The sequence below is a fragment of the Hibiscus syriacus genome, unplaced genomic scaffold (assembly GCF_006381635.1).
Source record: "Hibiscus syriacus cultivar Baekdansim isolate YM2019G1 unplaced genomic scaffold, ASM638163v2 tig00111105_pilon, whole genome shotgun sequence".
In the NCBI taxonomy this organism is placed as follows: Eukaryota; Viridiplantae; Streptophyta; class Magnoliopsida; order Malvales; family Malvaceae; genus Hibiscus; species Hibiscus syriacus.
This window is the reverse complement of record NW_024062987.1, coordinates 5,605,295-5,613,688: the sequence shown is the minus strand read 5'-3', so window position 1 is coordinate 5,613,688 and position 8,394 is coordinate 5,605,295. Positions and strand designations below refer to the sequence as shown.

Genomic DNA, 8,394 nt, shown 5'->3' with positions numbered 1-8,394 from the left:
TATTTCTAGTTAGAAGCGTTAGGTATGCATTTGTGTTGAGAAAGAGTGACTAATAATGAATATCTCAAGGATTAACCTTTGTTTCCGAGTCCAGTTCCAGACTTGACTTCTTAAGAACTATATAATGAATATTCAATACAGAAACGTCCATGATTTAACAGATTAAAAATGAAAAAATTTGTGGATTATTATTATAATTTTAGTGTAAAAACAAAATTCGGCAACAACGGTTCGTTTTGGGATAACTCATCGACTTACCACAATGAAAAATTTTGTGGCTTTACTTGATTAAAAATGGCAGTGTTGTGGAGAGTAAGAGCCCTAGCGGGTATTTCATTCAACCAGTGGCAGGCTTGCAGTCCCAAGCCAGCCGAACCCAATGAAGCTAATGTGTTGGAACGTCCGGGGTATGGGTCAACCTCGGGCGGTTAAGCGTCTCCCGCATATGATGTAAATATAGAGGCAGTTCGTAAATCGTGTGGCTTTTCGAATGGTTTGGAGGTTAGTTCGTTTGGTAGCAGGGGTGGTCTGTGTTTATAGCTTGGCGTGGGAATTGCGAAGTATCTTTGCGGTCTTATTCGACAAGACACATTGACGTCTTGATTTCTATGACTGACAATGGGGTGGTTTAACGGTGTACAGGATTTTATGGGGCTCAAGAGTAGAGTCTTCGACGTGAATCATAGGACTTATTGAGAAACTTGAATAACGATCCGAATATCCCTTGGCTGGTACTAGGTGATTTTAATGAGATCTTACTAGCTTCATAGAATAATAGGGGTCTTATTCGGGGTAAGAGGCAGATGAAGAATTTTCGCAATTGTCTATTGGATTGTGGGCTTAAGGACATCGAGTATTAGGGATCTTGGTTTACCTAGGAGCTAGGTCAACGATTGGAAACGAATATTCAGGAGAGATTGGACAAGGGGTTGCAAATGCAAAATTGTTTGATATGTTTCCGCACTACTCGTTGTTGCACTTGGTCTCCTAAATGTCAGATCATTGCCCTTTGCTTCTTAACATAAATGTTGATGGGAGTGTATCTGGACATTGGCATTTCAAATTCGAGGCTTCTTGGTTGTTAGAGGAGACGTGTGAACCGGAGGTTCATCTTCTTTGGGAATCTTCTACTCGTTCGGTACTCGAAAGATTAAGTTATGTAAGTCTTAGCCTTGATAGGTGGTTTCGTCGAGTTTGCAAGGCTAAACGTGTCACTGAAGAAGATCTAAAAAGAAGGTTATGTGTGTTATAGGGATCTGTTCTCTTGGATGAGGTTCTGGATGAAATCACCGATGTTAAACTTCAGCTCAATCTGGAGATGGATAAATCTGAGCTATACTGGGAACAATGTGCGAGGATTAACTGCCTGAAGAATGGGTATCACAACACGAGATTTGTTCACAATTTAGCCACTCAGAAGAAGCATAAAAATCGAATTATATTCCTATATAGGGTAGATGGTACAAGATTAGAAGGTGAAGAGGTGATCAAAGAGGAAGCAAGAGCCTATTTCCAAACTTTGTTATCTTCGACGGAGAATGTGGTTGGGGACCCGATGGTTTGGGGGCTGATTTTTATCAGAGGTTCTGGCACATTTTTGGTCGAGAGATGGCAGGGTCTTGTGTTGAATTGCTTCATGGACGTGAGGAGATGGCACCGATTAATCGGACCCACATTGTTCTCATACCTAAGGTTAAGTCTCCCTCAACTTTGGCTCACTTCCGCCCGATTAGCCTATGTAACGTCCTTTACAAGATCCTTTTTAAGGAGTTAGTGATGAGAATGCAAAATTTGTTACATTTGTGTATTGATGAAGCTCAGAGTGCATTTGTTCCGGGTCGTCTCATCAGCGATAATATTCTGGCAGCATATGGAGTTCTTCACTATTTTATCAAGAGACGCACGGGTCGGAAGGGTTTCTTTGCACTGAAGGTTGATATGAGTAAGACCTTTGATAGAGTGGAGTGGGGATTTATTTGGGAAGTGATGAATTGTATGGTTTTCATTATGATTTGATCCAATCTGTGAAAAGGTGTGTTGCTCAGTATCATACGTCGTTGGGGTTAATGGTATAATGGGAGATACGTTTTATCCGCAGAGGGGTCTTCGTCAAAGGGACCCGTTTAGTCCGTATCATTTATTGATCTGCAATAAAGGGTTATCCGTGCTCATTCAACGGTCTCTTGCTTCGGGGAGACTTCAGGGTGTTCGCATCAACATGTATGCTCCAATAGTTTCTCATCTTCTCTTCGCAGATGATTCATTAATTTTTGAGCTGGCTAATACGAGAATAACTTTTGAAATAAAAGAGATTCTTCGCATTTGTGGCAACAGCTCTGAGCAACTGATAAATTTTGAGAAATCGGGTTGTTTTTCATCTCCAATGTCATTGAAGCAAATAGGGCCGATGTGCGACGAATTCTTAAAGTTGACAGCTCCTCTAATCCAGATAATTATTTGGGTTTACCGGCGCTGGTGGGTAGAAATAAGAGCCAACCGTTCCCCTATTTCAAGGATAGATTTTTGTCCCGTATAAATGCCTGAAGAATTCGGTTTATCTCCCAAGGAGGGAAGAAAGTGTATACAAAGTCAGTGCTTCAAGCGCTCCCTGTTTATGTGATGAATTGTTTTCTTCTTCCGAAGAGTCTGTGTGATAGCCTGGAAGGTCTAACGGAAAGATTTTGGTGGAGGAAAATGTGTTGAAGAAAGGAATTCATTGGTGTCAGTGGAAAGCTTTGTACGATTTGAAGGAGAATGGGAGGCCAGGCTTTCGGGACTTGGCCAAGTTTAATGCGGCTCTTCTGGCTAAGCAGGGATGGCGATTGACGGTGTCTCCTGCTTCTCTGGTGATTCGTACTTTTTGAGTTAGATATTTCCCTACGTCAAACTTTATGAATTCTAAATTGGGGTTGCAGTCTTCGTATGTGTAGAGGAGTATTTGGAGCGATAGATGACTGCTAGAAAAAGGGCTTCGATGGAGCATTGGTTCAGGCACCTCCGTTTCAATATGGAATGATTATTGGATACCTGTTTTCCTGCCCAGTAAGGTCACTTCACATCAGTCTGACTTAGTTTAGTTTGTTTCGAATCTGATAGAGATAGATGGTAACTCGTGGTATGAAGGTCTTGTACGAGGTAGATTTAATTATTAATATTCCTCTTCCTTTGATGATGCTAGAAGATCGTCTTGTGTGGAGTGAGGAACGATCCAGTATATACTCAGTGCGAAGTGGTTACAGATTATTACTTAATAGTGATAATAGGGCCTTTAATTCGGCAAACTGCTACAAACAAGTTTGGGCCAGCAAATGTCAACAGAAAATGAAGCATCAAGCATGGCGATTTATCCGTAATTTCGTCCCTACAAAGATGAATCTTTTTCAGAAGCGAGGAGTCAACATCATCATTGTCTTCGGTGCCCTAATTTACTGGAAACTAGTGAGCATGTGAGTAGGGACTGTAGGTTTCTAGGTTTAGTATGGGGGGTCTTGGTTATTGATGGCCAGTGGATGCTCAACAATGGTCGTTTAAGGAGTGGCTCTCGTGGTTGCTCAAGGGTTGTCCGAATCATAAGCATGAAGAAATCCTAACAACTATTTGAGCCCTATGGTTCTCTCGAAACAAGTTTTATCATGAAGGTAAAAACATACCGAGCAGAGAACTTACAGCTTTCATCCAGGCCCATTGCAAGGAGTTCGTTGAGGTTACCCAGTGCTTGCAACCATCCGCTTCGATGTCTGAGTCTTGCTGGTCCCTGCCTTTGCCACCTAGAGTCAAGGCAAACTTCGATGCCAGCTTCTCACCGATCGAGCAACAACGACGCCTGGTCAGGTGTGGTTATCAGCTATGTTGCACGGGGACGGCAGAGGAAGGGCGTTTCAAGTACCGGAAACGTCCCTGGTACGGGGACGGTCGGGGTACGTACCGGGGACGTGTCACTGTGGCAGGGTACGTCCGAACAATACGGGGGACGTTTCGGTTTTCACTGGGGACGTTTCGGGGACGAAATGTGACTAGCACATGCGTCCCCAGGTTCCATTGACGAAGATAGACTGAACTTTTGAAGCAGGTCTCACTGGAGGAGATAGACTGAATAGCCTAATGGCTCGGTGGTGGTGATGGTCGTGGATGGTGGACAATGAGAGAAGATTGAATCTAGGGTATTTGTAATTTGAGCCACCCGATAATATCAGCAACACCATTGTTGAATCCAAAAGGATACTCGATTTCCTCCATATTTTTTTCTTTGTATTCTAAAATAAAACAGGGGAGTCAAATCTGAGAAAAACAGGGGATCTAAAAAAAAAGGTCCCTTTTCCCCTCCCAGGTATGATTAAATCAAAGATGGGAAAAATTATCAACAAAACTAGAAGTTTAAACGAAGAAGAATTAGAAGAAACCCATATATTTTATGCCGAGGGGCGAGGTTGAGCTTGCTGTATTTTTAACCCTCTGCAGGGGAGAGTTTTTCTAACTTTACAGCAAGTTTGAATCCCCGTCTGAATTACTATTATTGGTATAGCTCTGTAATGACAGTCATGCCCCTCCTCTCTCCATTCTAAACTTTTTATATATTTCGCGCTAGTAATTGTGAAAAAAGAAGAAACGAGATTTTTGTTATGCATTTGGTTATAAAATAAATATAATTTTTTTTAATAAAAAATCAGATGCAGGCGTTGGAAATATGTTCTGAGAATGTTGAAGTTTGGTCTGAAAATGTGCGGTGCAATAGTAGACGTGCATGGCTCTCGTGTAAAGGGCTTCCACCGTTTGCGTGGAACCATTCAACCTTTCAAAGCATTGCCAAGAAATGGGGTGGGCTCATTGCTATCCAAATATTAACTCTATTTATGATTTTTATATATATTTATAATTTTAAAAAATCTCAAATTTTACTTATTTGAGTATTGATATTTGATTTTATTTATAATTTTTTATATATATTTATAATTTTAAAATTATTTTATATGTCGTACCTTTGTCCCGTACCATGTAATTTTAAAAATTACCGTTTTCTATCCTTCCCGTATCCGTATCCGTATTCGTATCTATATCTATATCTATATCTATATCCGTATCCGTGTAACATAGGTTATCAGAGATGCAACAGGGAATAGTTTAGGAGCTGCTAGACAGAGAATCCGAGGAGTTACCTCGGCGATGGCTGCTGAAGCGGCGGCTGCTGTGCATGCAATTCTTTTCTCCAGAGACATGGGTTTCTCGCATGTAGAAGTGGAAGGTGAATCCCGTGCAATCATTGAGAAACTAAAGAGTAGAAATCAGGATTGGTCTGAAATGCGTACCTGGATTTCTGATGGGCAGCGGCTGGCTTCCACTTTGCATGTAGCGGTCTTCCAGTTCGTGCACCTGTCTAGGAATATGGTAGCTCACCGACTTGCGTCATACTCTTCTTCTGGCAGTGAGGACTGCTTTTGGGTCGAAGAAGCTCCACCTTCAATTCTGGATCAAGCTGCGAAGGACAATAGGTGGGTAGATCCACCTTAGAGGGAGGCTCCCATGGAGGTTTTCTTGAGCTTTAGGATCGATTCTGCATCTTCTCTTTTGCTTCTCTTTGCTCACGTCTTGTTTCTTTCAGTTGGGGAAGCAAATAGCCGGTTTTGTCTCTGTTTTTTGTTTTGTTTTTAGTTCTATCGGTTCACTTTTTAGTCTTGCTTTTATTGCACTTTGATTTTTGTTGTTGGATACTGTTTGTTTTGCCAACTGGGTGCCATTCTTTACCAGCTGCTTGCTTTTAATAATACACAACCGGCTTTTGAGTTTAAAAAAATGACTTGCATTATTATACCAAATTATACTCGGGGTTGTAAAAAAATCTACTTCTCCCTCGTTAGTATGTTGCTCAATTTTTTTTTGTATTTGTTGATAATTGATGATATCAATTTTAATGTTAATTTTTGATAGTCGATATTTTTTATTATTTTTTTTATATCGTATATTTATTTTTTTTGTTTTTTATTTTTAACAAGTATGCATGTATTGCATATTTTCATATGTTTTTATGACATTTTTTCTCATGTTTTTTGACATGTTTTTTAATTTTTTTGTCGTATTTTCATTTATGTTTTTTTCTTCTAAGGGTTGATTTGGCATCGCCACGTCTGATCAAAATGCGCTTATATGATATCTTGTGATTTTTCCTGCTTTGACTCTTGAATTGAATTTGGATACTTGATTTGCGTTCGTGGGTAGTTTTTCACGTTGTTCGAGTCTAATTTACGATTTGTCGGTAGTCTTTCAATAGTTTGATTCCCTTTCGTGGTTCGTTTGCCGATACAATCGGATCTGTTTATAACTGTCTTTGTTCGAGTTTCTTGGTTACATTTAATCTTTTCTTGTATGGTCCTTATGTGATCTTAAGTTGTTGTTTTGTTTTAATGATTATAGGAAATTTTCCTAATTATGCGCTTAATTTATAATTATGATTGTAAATTTTTATTATAATTTGTGATATTTCTTATTTTTTAAAAAATAGTTGCTTCTTAAAAAAAAAGAAAATGGACTTACATTGGAATGGAAATGAAAAATGGAAGTAAAATAAAAAAGACAAGAATTTGGGAACAAAACATGTGAAATAAATACGGGTTAATGTTGAATCATGTGTTGCAATATATATATATATATATATATACACACACAATCTATTTTTTATGTCTATTTTTATTAATTTAGAGTGATTATAAGATAATATTTTTTTAGAATTCTCCCAATCAACACACATCTTGTAACATCCCAATTCGAACTCGAGATCTATGAAGAAAACAACATTTACTTCTAACACTGAGGTTGTTAGATGGATTCTTCCATATCTATTTAAATATTATTTGATATATTTAAATGATTTTAAATAAATTCTAAATTGTAAATTTATAAATCATGAATAAAGTACATGAGGATTCTAGTTTATAGAATATTTTTTTCCACAAAAAGTGCATGAAATAATATTTGTGTATATAAAGTTATTGAATTCCCACACCTGATTTACTCATCACACAACACAAACATCCCAACTTTAATGGCTACCTTGAGCTTCGTCCTTGGCATTATTGGTTAGCCCTATTTTCTCACCGTTTTTGTATGTATATGTGAACTTCAATCTCTAACCAAAATACATTTTGCAGGTAATGTAATTTCGCTACTGGTTTTTGTTTCTCCCATGTGAGTAAAATCATCTAATCAAAGAAGCCTATGGAATAACATGAAAAGTTTATTTTAAATGTTTTTTTTTTCAGAAAAACCTTTTGTGGGGTGATAAAGAAGAAATCAACAGAGAATTATAAAGGGGAACCCTACATAACGACCCTTTTGAGCACTAGTTTGCAACTCATCTATGTCACCCTCTTCCTCCTATATGCTCCTAAACAAAAGAAGGTGCTGTAATTACATACTTTGTTTCAAAGATTATGCATGTAACGTGTTCATCTTGTGGACTTAATAGATACCATCGTGATTGATTGCGGATGCCGGTTTTTCATGTTAAGACCGCGACTTTGGTCACTGTATTGGACGTCAGTGTCCTCAGAGCGGTGATCGCGGTGGCTCTTCTGGCGATTCATGGAACCAAAAGGCTCACTTTGGTAGGAATTTTATTTACCGGCTTAACCATTGGCATGTATGCATCGCCATTATCAGTCGTGGTGAGTTTCTTCACCTGTATCTAATGAACTCTAGCAGATAAATGTTTAATCTAATCAAAACTCAGCCTAAAGATGCTAAATTTATGTCATCTGGTGTCAAACAGAGGAGAGTAGTAGAGAGCAAGAGTGTGGAGTATGTCCCGTTTTTGCTCTCATTTTCTTGTTCCTCAATGCTGGTGTTTGGTCTGCTTATGCAGTGCTGCTGAAGGATATCTACATTGGAGCAGGTTCACATCTTTTTCCCTTATCCTTTCTAATCTCGTTTGAACAACACAAGGTTATAATGTGTCGGATATAAGTTCGTTCGGATATTTAGAGGAAAATAAGAGTTGGAAATGATTTTATAAAGATTTTCAGGTGGCAAATGCAACTGGTTTTGTCCTGGATCAGATCAGTTGATTCTGTATGTTATGTACATGAACAATTCTGTTTCGAGTGAGGCCACTGAAGAAGAAGAATGCTCGAGTGACACAGTGAGAGGAGGCATAAACAAAGGCGATGGAAGATCAGCCAGACAGTTCCAACTGAGTTGCATATTTACTCAGTTGGACTCATCACAGTGATGTAGAGCTGGATCCAAACAATAATCACACAGCATCTTGAAGTAAGTTCATTAAGCTTTGTGAGCTTTCCCATAAAATTCAAGCTTCTGCCTTTTTCTGTTGTATCCTTCCTTTGTCTCACTTTTCTATGGTAAACCTATAATTATAAATCAAAATGTACAATCGATTTATTTACT

General features: G+C 38.6%; 1 pseudogene; it reads left to right on the top strand.

Moving 5' to 3' along the window:
- The first annotated feature begins 7,033 nt into the window (after positions 1-7,033).
- On the top strand, positions 7,034-8,218 carry LOC120153761 (annotated as a pseudogene).
- Positions 8,219-8,394: the final 176 nt, after the last annotated feature.